General features: G+C 44.8%; 1 pseudogene; it reads left to right on the top strand.

Moving 5' to 3' along the window:
* Positions 1 to 3,922: 3,922 nt before the first annotated feature.
* Positions 3,923 to 11,154, top strand: LOC102841101 (annotated as a pseudogene).
* The last annotated feature ends 1,645 nt before the right edge of the window (positions 11,155 to 12,799 follow it).

Below are 12,799 nucleotides of genomic sequence, written 5' to 3'. Positions count from 1 at the left end.
GGCCCACGAGTGATGTTACAAATTTTGGCAGAAAAAAGGTTTCCCGCTCCTGCTCTGCAGTCCTGGTGTGGTGCTGCAGGATAATGTGCTGGACTGCAAGGTTAGTGGTTCAAACCCACCAGCTGCTTCTCAGAAACCCTATACAGGGTCACTATGGGTCAGAACTGACTCAACAGCACTGCTCTAGTGAGTCCTTCATAATCCCGTGCTATGGAAAATGAGACCACTCACATCATCCATGCTTTGCCCTTGTCCTTTTCCTCCCCCATGAACTCAATGCTCCGTTTATGTCTGTGGTGGAAGCTTGCTAACGTTCATTCCCCTTGACTTTGGCCACTGCACCGGCTGTTCCCTCTTACTGCATTGCCGTTTTCTCCACTTCTCTCTAATCCACAGTACTTACTGTTGTTGTTATTAAGTGCTGTTAATTAAGTCAGTTTTGACTCATAATATCCAAGGAACAGTGGGTGGGTTTGAACAGCCAACCTTGCTGTTAGTAGTCCAGGGCTGATCCTATAGCACTACACCAGTACTCCGAATTACGTACTACTCAAACTTAATGGCATCCTGGCGTGGCACTGTGGGATCAGCGCTGGACTACAAGGTCAGTGGTTCAAACCCACCAGCCATTCTTCAGAAACCACTCCTCATAAACGGTTGCTATGAGTCAGAGGAGCTCTAGTAGCATAAGGAGCTCTGGTAGTGTAGTGGTTACGAATCACGCTGTGAACCGCAAGGTCAGCAGTTTGAAACTACCAGCGATTCCGCGGGAGAAAGATGAGGCTTTTTGCTCCCGTAAAGATTTACAGCCTCAGAAACCCTGTTCAGGGTCGCTATCTATGGGTCGCTTAACAACAACAACAACATGAGTCAGAACCCACTCAATGGCACTTTAACAACACCATCTTTAAAAGCCTAAATCATGTGACTGCCTTTGGAGAGCTTTCTTTAATCCCTACCAACAGACTCAAGGGCTTACCTTTAAGAAAACATAATGGTAATAATAATACTTGCTTTATAGCAACCACTTCACTTAGAACTTTACTTGCCTTCCCTTTTGTAATCCCGGTGACAGCCCTGTGGGGCCCTGAGGAAGCAAGAGAAGTGCTTACTCTCTCCAACTCATGACCAGCAATCCCAATCCCTGGCTGGCTGATGGTCTTGCCTTGTCACTCTGGGGATGCTATGGCGCTGGAGGATAAAGCACTGGACCACAAGGTCGGCTTGAACCACCAGGTCAGTGGTTCAAACCACCAGCTGCTCCTCGGAAATCCTATGCAGGGTTGCTAGGAGTTGGAACCAACTGGACAGCACCTAACAACAGTAACAACAATACAACCTCTACCATGCTGTCTTAGTCATCTAGGTTTGTTAGAATAAAATGACAAGTGGGTGGTCTGAACAAAAAGAAATTATTTTCTCATAGTACTGGAGGCTAGAAGGCCAAATTCAGGACCCTGGCTCTAAAGGAAGATTTCCTCTCTCTGCCCATCTGCCCTGGGAGCAGGGCCCTGACTCTGGCAGCTATTACCTGTTTTTAGAGGGATGTCTGCAGTCCTTGTGTGGCATTGTGGGTTAATGCGCTGGACTGCAACATTGGTTTGAACCTCAAGGTCAGCAGTTCAAACTCACCAGTGCTCCTCGGAAACCCTAGTACAGGGTTGCTGTGAGTCAGAACCCCGACTCGACAACACTTAACAACAACAACAACAACATAGAGATGTCTGTGTTGCTTAGCACCTATCTTCCCCCATCCCTGCTTGTTTGCAAGCTTGCTTAGTTGTTTGATCTCTTTTACATCTCAACAGAGATCATTCAAAACACACCCTGATTACACTAATCCTATGCAGTAACAGGTGTCCTGGTGTGGCACTGTGGCTTAATGCTGCAGTTTGAACTGCAACATTGGAGGTTCAAGCTCACCAGTCACTCCTCAGAAACCCTATACAGCGTCACCATGGGTCGGAACTGACTCGATGGGACTTAACAACAGCATACAGTAACATATCAAAGACAACCCATTCCCATATTGTTAGAATTTATAAGTCATATTTCAGGGTTGTGTATGGTGGTGGTGGTGTGCCGTAGAGTGGGTTCGGACTCATCGCGATAGGGTTTCTGAGAGACTCAACTTTCACCTATGGAACCACTGGTAGTTTCGAACTGCTGACTGTGAGATTAGCAGCTTGACTTGTAACCACTACGCTATCAGAGTGCTCTCTCTATACATAGATAGATAGATGATAGATAGATAGATAGATATACATGTCCTTCCCCACGAGCTCAGGTGTCCCCAGGTCTCACCACACTTTGGACCAATCAGCCCTTCCTGTTCTCTTTTTCATATTCAAGTCAACAGGACTGCATTTATATACATATATACACATACATACATACATACATACATACATTGTTAAGGAGCTCTGGTAGCATAGTGGTTACGAATCGGGCTGTGAATTGCAAGGTCAGCAGTTCGAAACCAGCAGCTGTTCCACGGGAGAAAGATGAGGCTTTCTGTTCCCATAAAGATTTACAGCCTCGGAAACCCTGTACAGGATTGCTATGAGTTGGAACCGACTCCACAGCACACAGCCACCACTACCATATACATTGTTGTTGTTAAGTACACACACACACATATATATACATATAACCACCATTTGTGCGTTGGTATCTACCTTTACTGCAAACATATCCCCAAATGTGGTGGAGCATACAGGGGACAAAGTTCTGAAGACATCATAGGCATAACCAAACACTGTTGTTTCTCTACTTCTGAGATGCTTTCCTCTTCTCCATTTTGTCTCTCTATCTCTCCCATGTTTCATTAAATAGTGGTTTTACCATTACAACAAGGAATCCATTGGCACAGCAGTTAAGCACTCAACTGCAAGGTCAGCAATTCAAACAGCTCTGTGGGAAAAAGGTCTGATGATCTATTTCTATAAAGACTACGACCTGGGAAGTCCTCTGGGGCAGTTCTATTCTGTCATATAGGGTCACTCGGAGACAGAAGTGACTTAGCGGCACACAGCAGCAACAATTGCAACAGCAGACTGATGTAGCCCTTATCAGTGGTAATGAAAACAATTCTCAAAGGTAAAAATAATTTTTTTAAATTTCAGCTTTATTGTATCATTGATAAAAACAGAGAAGTTGAAAACAATATGTTATTGCATGCTAAACAAATAATCTGAGAATCTGGATTATATGCAGAAAAACACATGGCATCAGGATTGGAGGAAGATTCATTAACAACCTGTGATATGCAAATGATACAACCTTGCTTGCTGAAAGTGAAGAGGACTTAAAATATTTACTGATGAAGATAAAAGAGCACACAGCTTTTGGTGTGGGTTGCATCTCAATATTATGAAAACAAAAATCATCACCACTGGACCAATGAACAACATGAAGAAAAAACTAAATCTGTCAAAGACTTAATTTTGCTCAAATCAACCATCAACACTATGGAAGCAGTAGTCAAGAAATCAAATGACATATTGCATTAGGTAAATCTGTTGCACAAGACCTTTTTAAAGTGTTGAAGAGCAAAGATGTCAGCTTGAGGACTACAGTGCCCCTGACCCAAGCTATGGTATTTTCAATAACCTCATATGCATGTGAAAGCTGGACAGTGAATAAGGAAGACCGTAGAAGAATTGATGCTTTTGAGTTACAGTGTTGGAGGAGAATATTGAAAGTGCCATGGGCTGCCAAAAGAACAAACAGATCTGTGTTGGAAGAAGTACAACCAGAGTGCTCCTTGGAGGCCAAGATGGCCAAATTTGGTCTCTCATACGTCAGACATATTGTCAGGAGGGACTGGTCACTGGAGAAGAATATCATGTTTGGTAAAATGGAGGGTCAGAGAAAAAGAGGAAGACCCCCAATGAGATGGATTGGCCAGGTGGCATCATTGATGGCGTCAAGTGTGGCAGCGGTAGTGAGGTTGGCCCAGGATTGGACATTGTTTCGTTCTGCTGTACATGGGGTCGCTATGAGTCGGTTCCAACTCAATGGCACCTGACAACAACAACAAGGAGTTCTGGTGTGGCGCTGTGGGTTAATGCTCTGGGCTGCAAAGTCGGTTTGATCTGCAAAGGTTGGTGGTTCAAGTTCACCAGCCACTCCTTAAAAACCTATACAGGGTCGCTATGGGTTGGAACCAACTCCACGGCTCTTAACAACAACAGAGGGGCATTGTAAGATAAGTACTGAACTTCGAATTACAAGACAGGTGGTTCAAATCCACCAACTGCTCTTTGGAAACCCTAGACAGGGTCGCTATGAGTTGGAACCAACTGGAGGGCACTTAACAACAACAACAGAGGGGTGAGAGCTACAATCTGAGAGGAGTCATGCACAGAGGGAAGATGTTTGAAATCCTGAGAAAACCTCCACACAACTGTCAACTGTAGAGAGGGGAGTATGGGGCTAAGACAGATTCTTGAAAGGAAAAGTTACGGTTCCTGGCTAGAACCAGTAGCCAGCATCCAAACAAGAGTCAGCTGTGCCAAACCTAGAGCCAGGGTCTGGGAAACAGCCATTGAATTGGTGGCTACAAATGTCTGCCAAGCAGGAAGGGAAGAGGTTCAGAAAGAATGGATGATGGAGAGGGTGCAGAAGTCTGAAAGTAGGCCAAAGGGGAAGATGGAATGGTTAGAGAGGACCTTGGTCCCTTAGAGCAAGACCCTAATGAGGAGAGTCAGGCACATGACTGAAAACAAAAGGAAAAAAGCGGTGGAGCTGGACACACAGCAAGGCGATGCCACTTGGAAGATAACTATGGACACTGAGCCTTCTTTACATTACAAACACATTTTTTATTTAATTATCTAAGTAATTAAATAAATTATTTAATATCTAAGTGAAATTACTTAGATATTTTCAATTCTTTTCTCATTTCCAACCTCCATATGTACAGACACAAAAAAGAATTAAATTCTAAACTTACAAATGCAATGGGAGCTATGTTGTGGCACTGTAAGATAAGCACTGGACTGTGAACCACAAGGTCAGTGGTTCAAACCCACCAACTGCTCCTCAGAAACCCTATACAAGGTTGCTGTGAGTCAGACCTACTCTACGGCACTTAACAATAACAACAACAGTAAAGAACATGCATCTCATGTCCTTCAGATCCAAGAAGCTCAAAGAACCCCAAGCAGGAAAAATCAAAGAGATCTACAACAAGACATATCATGTTGTTGTTAGGTGCTGTGGAGTCTGCTTTGACTCATAACGACCCCGTGCCCAACACAATGAAACATTGCCCGGTCCCGGCCATCCTCATAATCCTTATTATACTCAAACCCATTGCTGCTGCCACTGTGCCAATCCATCTTGTTGTGGGTCTTCCTCTTTTTCACTGACCCTCCAGTCTACCAAGCATGATCTCCTTCTCCAGGGACCGGTCCCCCCTGGAGAAGGAGATCATGCTTGGTATTACATTTCATTTATTACAACTTTCAATGTTCCTAGATTCATACTTTGTACATTCCATGTTCTAGTTATTAATGGGTGTTTGCAGCTGTTTCTCCTCATTTTCAGTTGCACCCCTTCAGCAGATGAAGGTCCCAAAAGCTTTACTCCATTCATTTCATCATGGTCAACTCTACTTTGAGGAGACAGCTCTTCCCTAATCATATTTTGAGTGCCTTCCAACATGAAAGGTCCATTGTCTGGCACTCTAGCTAACAATGTTCTCATGCTATTCATCATGGTTTCATTTTTTGGCACTATATCTGACAATGTTCTGCTGCCATTCATTAGATTTTCAGTGACTAAACATTCAGACCACCACTTGTCTGTCAGTTTGTCATACTGTGGTGGCTTGTGAGTTGCTGTGATTCTGGAAGGTATGCAATCAGTATTTTAAATACCAGCAGGGTCACATCGATATCTTAGGCATCAGTGAGCTGAAATGGACTGGTGTTGGCCATTTTGAATCTGACAACCACATGTGAGAACAGTTGTCTATACTGACAAACACTCAAGTAATCCAATCTGTATTCATTTTAGCAAGAGTGAGGTTTGGTTTATTTGATTTTGCAAAATCGGGCACACAGTCCCGTAGACACGGGCAGAAGCGCCACATGGCCCTCCACAAACGGTTTATATTCTTGTCCCCCCAAAAGCCCCTCCTCCAGTTCCAGTTCTCCATATACAATTCTATGGTACATCCTATTTTCCCTGCCCCCCAGAGAAGCCAAAATGGCTTGCCCAAGGTCTTAATGGCTGTATTTTTATTTAACTTTCCTAGTCCTGGAATAACCTGCTTAAATCAACAATCTGTCTGCCAGGTTTTGTAATCTCATGAATTCCTGAAGATGGACCATAAAAGTTATTTCTCTCACACATGGTTTACTATGCCTGGAATGACAAATTGAAGAGGAATAATGTTGCATTTATTGTCAAAAACCATATATCCAGATCAGTCAAGAGGTACAAAGCTGTCTGTGATAGGATAATAACCATGCCCCTACAGGGAAGACCAGTTAATACCACTATTATTCAAATTTACATACAAACCACTAAAGCCAGTGAGGATGAAATTGAAGAATTCTTCAAGGCGCATTCATTTGCATTCTGTTCTGCTATTGGCCATCTTCCAAGCAACACTATGTCTAGGAGTCCTCCACATTTTTAAAAAACTTGTCCAATAGTAGGCACCTTGATGGTGCTGAAGGATAAGCACTGGGCTGCTAAAACTGCAAGGGCTGAAGGTCAAACCTACAAGCCGCTTCATAGTAGAATGAAGAGGCTTTCTGTTGCCGTAAAGATGTACAAGGAGCTCTGGTAGCGTGTGGTTACGAATCGAGCTGTGAACCGCAAGGTCAGCAGTTCGAAACTACCAGCTGCTCCGCGGGAGAGAGATGAGGCTTTCTGCTCCCGAAAAGATTAACAGCCTCAGAAACCCTATACGGGATCTCTATGAGTCGGAACCAACTCCATGGCACATAACAACAACAACAAAAATGTACAGGCTTGGAAAGTATACAGGGCTGCAACGAGTCAGAATCTGCCTGATGGTAGCAGGTTTGATTTGGTTTTGGGTGGTAGTCCTCAAGGAGCTCTGGTAGTGCCATGGTTAAGCATTTGGCTGCTAACCAAAAGGTTGGCTATTTGAACCCACCAGCAACACTGGTTATTCCTAGAGAGAAAAATGTGGCAGGCTGCTTCTATAGTCTTGGAAACCCTGTGGGGCAGTTCTACTCTGTCCTATCTGGTCAGAATTGATTCAAAGGCAATGGTTTGATTTTTAGTTGTGCCTGTGATAATAACCCACTTGGGAATGGGTTGTCTTTATTATGTTAACAAGGCAAGATTTATGTAGGATGTACTTCTTTCGAGTCAATCTCTTACAAGATATAAAGGGAGAACATTAATCGAGCAGAGATTCAGGAAGATAGATGCTAAACCACATGGTGCTCTCTAAGGAATCAGGAAACAAAAGTTAAAGAGACAAGGATCCTCTTTCTTCCTGATAGAGAGGAAGCCTTTCCCTAGAGCTTCTTGTTGTTAAGAGCCATTGAGTAGCTTCTGACTCATAACGACTCTGCATAGGGTTTCCAAAGAGTGGATGGTGAGTTCGAACCACCGGCCTTGAGGTTCAAACCAACTTTCCAGTCCAGTGCTTATCCTACAGTGCCACTCCAGTACTGCCCTGAATTCAGATCTCTAACCTCCAAAACTGTGTGGAAATACATTTCTGTTGGTTTAAGCCATCCACGTGCACACTCCCGTTATAGCAGTGTTTGATGGTAAGGCCGACCACACGCCGCCCCCACACGACCCAGAGGGTGTTTCTATACAGTTCATCTGGGCGGCCAGGGCTGTGGCCAAAATGTGACCAGATAGATAGGTGTAGTCGGCAAGGAGAAATCTGAGCAGGGTTAAGGAAGGCCTCAGGTGTGGGTCACAAGATCAAACCTGTGGGCTCAGGCAGGTTAGCAGAAGTCTCTCTGAGCTTTTGGGAAAGGGGCCTCCAAAGAACAGAGGGGGCTACTTTTATCAGGAAAAGTGCAGCAGATAGACCTTACCCTTCAGAGCTGGAGCTCTGAGCGTTTCTATGTGGAGGGTTCCGGACATCAGAACTAGGGGTTCTGTCTTGCACACCTCAGTCCCCTTCAGCATGTCCGACCGTCAGTTCCTTGAATTGGATTTCAGACACGCAGGCCCAACTGCATTAGCGGTGGGTGAGGGTAGAGAAGAAACCCGTATGTTCTGAGCTCTACACATGTCAGGTATGGAAACTGCCAGGTTGGTCAACACCATCCCCATTTAAGGTGAGGTAACTGAGACTCAGTGAGGTTAAGTTTCCTGCCTGACTCCAAATTCCATCACACAGCCTACAGAGCAGTGGTAAAACTACCTCCCTTCTCCCATCAACCCACCTCCAGGGATGGGATTCATCACAGGGCCAGCGAAAATGATGTCCCACAATCTCTAATGTTCTCCTTTTCAGAGCTGCCCTCTGGGGCCAGGCTCTTCTGATGGGTGTTTAGGTCCCTGGCACCAGTGGTTGGGACCCTGCCTTGTCCATGTCTTCCCTTCCATCTTTGTGAACTCACCATACAAGTTTGCCTATGTGGTAGGTTTGTGTTAGACTACGTTGTTGTTGTGAAGTGCCAGTGAGTCAATGCCGACCCATAGCAACCCTGTGTAGGGTTTCCAAGGAGCAGCTGGTGAGCTTGAACCACTGACCTTGCAGTTCAAACGACTTTGCAGCCTGATGCATTAGCCCACAGCACCCCATCAGGACTCTGTGCTAGACTATAGCAGGGAGTTAAGTGTTGGGCTTTAGGTGGTTAAGGGTGGCATGAACTGAGAGGTCGATGGTTTGAAGCCCCCAGCTGCTCCACGGAGAAAGATAAGGCTGTCTACTTTTGTTAAGAACTGTGTAGTCTTGAAAACTCAGAGTAGCAGTTCTACTTTGTCTGACAGGGTTGCTGTGAGTTGGAATGAACTTGCTGGCTGTGGGTTTGATTTTGTAGCAGTCGGTAAGGCAGGATTCCTGTCCTTGACTTTGGAGTCTACAGGGATAGGCAGACCCATAAAGAAGACACTGTAGAATGCCAAAAGATCCCACTAGATTCAGGGTGAAACAGGTACTTGAGAAGGGGTAACTCACCTAGCCTGCTGGCATCAAGAAACTTCCCTGAAGCTAACCTTTGAACTGAGTCGTAAATGAGAAGTAATTGGCCAGCAAGAGGGAGGAGGAGCCAGGCAGAGGAAACAGTGTGCAGAAGCCTGGAGGTGTGGCCCTTTCCAGGAACCGTACTGGGTATACCTGGGGCATAGTTTGGAGGCACACAGGGCAAGTAGAATGGGTAAGAGCTAGGGCAGCGGAGGTGAGCAGGGGACAGAACCTGAAAGTGGGGAGCCAACAGTTTCAAGGAGCATGTTAGGGACAGGTTTCTAATTCTAGTTGTAGGGGGACACATTGGGACACAAGAAGGCAGAGAAATCAGCTTAGAGGCCCCTGTAGGGACCTGAACATTGACCGTGGCCAAGGAGATGGAAGATGGGGCTGAGAGTGAGAGGCATGGAAAGGTACAACATCGGCTAGACTTTGTGACCAAGAGGAAGCAAAGAAATCCTTTCTCTGATCTTCGTAATTACTTGGTCCAATGCTGGGGTTTTCTGCCTTGAGCACTTTGCATTACATGTTCTCTCCTTTGCACCAAGACTTTCCACTCCTACTTGGCCTCCTGGTCCAAAGCCAATCCTGTAAGGCCAGTGAATGCTTAGAGTCATTGCAGTGTTATCCTTTTCCATGTGTCTTTTCTGGTGGAGGCAGAGGTTGGAAGGTGACCTGAACTAGAGTAAGGGATGCCTTAGGCTGTGAGTTTGGGAAGAATGATCCTCTTCAGGAAACTACGGATGTACTTTTAGAACTTGAGTTCTTACTCTGGTTCCTCCAAATACTCTGAAATTCTATGTGGAAGGGAGGGGTCATTGGTCCTCACCAGCCTCTCAAAGGGCTCCAGGAAGCAAAAGGATATTAAGCAACGGATTTTACCTCAAAGAGCATCCTCTCTGAAGGAAGGGGCACAGCAGCTGGCAAAGTGGACCAGAACCCTGTAGTTACCATTTCAAACTATTCTTCAGGGACTTAACCAATAAGCCACAGCATGATAAACAGAGAAAATATTGGCGTCATCATGGATTTCATTTTACTTAGACCACAACCAACGCCCATGGAAGTAGCCTGGGAATGACATGATGTATTGCAATGGGCAAATCGACTAAAAATCTGTTCGAAAGGTGTCACTTTGGGGACAAAGGTGCACCTGCCCAAGCCATGGTACTTTCTTTTTTTTTTTTTAAGTTTTTATTATGAATCAAGTGATAGTTTACATGGGAGAACATTGATTTTAAACTCATCCTATCATATTTAATTTCATTGCAATAATTACAATCCCCTCCATGTATCATCATGTATTTGCTTCTAGTCCCTCTGTTTTTTAAGTTTTGGTATTTTCAATCACCTCCTTTGCATATGAAAGGCAGACAATGAATAAGACCAATTGAAGAAGAATTGGTTTATTTGTATTATGGTGTCGGTGAAGAATATTGAATATCTACCATGGAATACCAGAAGAATGAACACATCTGTCTTGGAAGAAGCCAAGTCAGAATGCTCCTCAGGGACAAGGATGGTGAAACTTTGGGCACATCTTCAAGAGAGACCAATGCTGCCTTCCAGTGTCCCCTATAGCCACGGTGGCTCTCCACCACTGCAGACAGCCCTGGCTGGGGCACCAGTGTCTCGGGACAAATTGCTCCCAAAAGGTGATGTCCTAGAAGACTGAGGGGGAGCTGGAAGAGGATGACAAGGAGATGGCTGAGATCCTGTTGTAGAGAATGGGGTCTGTCAGAGATGTTCTCGCAGAGGGTCTGGTCCACAGTGGGAGCCACTTTTGATCTCTCCCTCTTTATGGCTCAAACAATGTGTGGGTTTTCCAGAGCAGCTTTATGGATTGGGACCAATTCCTTTATGATCCTGATTCTTCCTGATGTCTTTGAGATGGAAAAGTTACAGACAGAACACCGGCAACTGTAACTGCAGCAGATACTTCTAGGGCCCAACCGAGGACCCTCAGGAAGAATGCCAGGGTCTCTACTTCAGTTCCTGGAAAGATCTAGATCCTTACCACTGTATTTGAGCTGCCTTGGTGGGAGAAGTTTGAAATTCAGTAGTGTTTGAACTGATTATTTGGATTTCTTTTTAACTTTGGCACATTGATCTAAAACTCAATTATTCCTCCTTTGTCTCAAACTCCCAGCTTGCAACTGTGTCCTTCCCTCCATGCTAACATTGCTTCTGACTTCACTTGGAAACCAGAGTGCAGCAGCACAGTTACTTACCAACCCAGCCTCTCACTAAATTGTCCTCATTGTTCTAGAAGACTCCCTTCTATTGTGAATTTGTGAGGTGGCAGCTGATGCTGGTGGAAAGGATGTACCCGACCATTAAAAAAAAAAGACAGAATGGGGAGGTTGGGGAGGGATGTGCACAATACAAAACAGATGCAGTGAGGGAACCTGGATTCAGGGGGCATGGAAGAAGGTAGAATCTCCACTGAGTAGTATCCAATCTGTCTAGGCGGGGCTGATGAAATGAAATGCGGATGCGTCTCTTGTGATACAATAGTGAATAATGGTTATCAGGACTGCTTGTGAGGGTTGGACTTGTAAAGGTAGACACTTTGTAGCAAGGAAGGGAGTGATTAACTTTTCAGCCTAGGAGTGGAGGTCCCTGGGACCATCAAGGGAGAAGAGTGGAGAGCAGGACCCTACCCAGAGAAGCAGTGATGCCTGAGATGGAGGCAGAGACGATGACGTGGAGAGATGGAGCGGTTGGGGACTTTAGACACAGAGAAGGAGAGGGGCTGTATGCTGATGACCAGGGGGCAGGCTTGTAGGGTACACCCTTTGGTTGGCTGATGATGCATGGAGGGGATTGTAACCATAGCTACGAAACGATATACAATAGAATGAATGTAAAACTAATGTTCTCCCATGTAAACTATCACATAATTCACAATAAAACATTAAAAAACAAAACAAAACAAAACAAAAAAGATTCAATGCATCCCAGCTGTGGTGCAAAGCATTCACTGTGCTGGGGGCTTGGGGCTGGGGGCGGCAGCAGCCTGGACAACAGGGTGGAGACTGAGGGATGGAGGGACTTGGTTCCTCTGTGCATTTTGGTTGTTAAACCTATGTGTGCTTGTAAAAATCAGTCTATGTTCCCTTTTTTGTATTTAAATATTAAAAATGATTCCAACTTAAAAAAAAATAATAAAAAAGAGAGTGAGAGAGACAAGACTAATCGCTGGAGGAGGACATCCTGCTTGGTACAGCAGAGGGTCAGTGAAAACGAGGAAGACCCTCAATGAGACTGATTGACACAGTGGTTGTCACAACGGGTTGGTACAGAACCAAGCAAGATTGTGTTCATGTTTGTGTACAGTCGCTAGGAGTTAGTCAACTCTACATCATTAACAATGGGTTAGAATGGCCCCTAAGGAAAAACTTCCCTCTCCCCCAATTCAAAGAAGATTAGCTATACACTGATGTGGTAACAAAGTCCATTTGCAGTTTATTGAACAAAAAACGGCCGTAAAGTAGAATGTTCCTTTACTGAAAAGACAGCAGCTACGAAAGAGAATAAATAGTACATGAGGAATTACTGTTTCTTTTAAAATACAGTAGACCCCTGGTATTGGTGAGCAAAGCCAAGAGCGCACAACATTGTATATATAAAAATTGACAGTGTATAGTGACG

The sequence above is a fragment of the Chrysochloris asiatica genome, unplaced genomic scaffold (assembly GCF_000296735.1).
Source record: "Chrysochloris asiatica unplaced genomic scaffold, ChrAsi1.0 scaffold00096, whole genome shotgun sequence".
Lineage (NCBI taxonomy): Eukaryota > Metazoa > Chordata > Mammalia > Afrosoricida > Chrysochloridae > Chrysochloris > Chrysochloris asiatica.
This window is presented reverse-complemented; position numbering and strand designations above follow the sequence as displayed.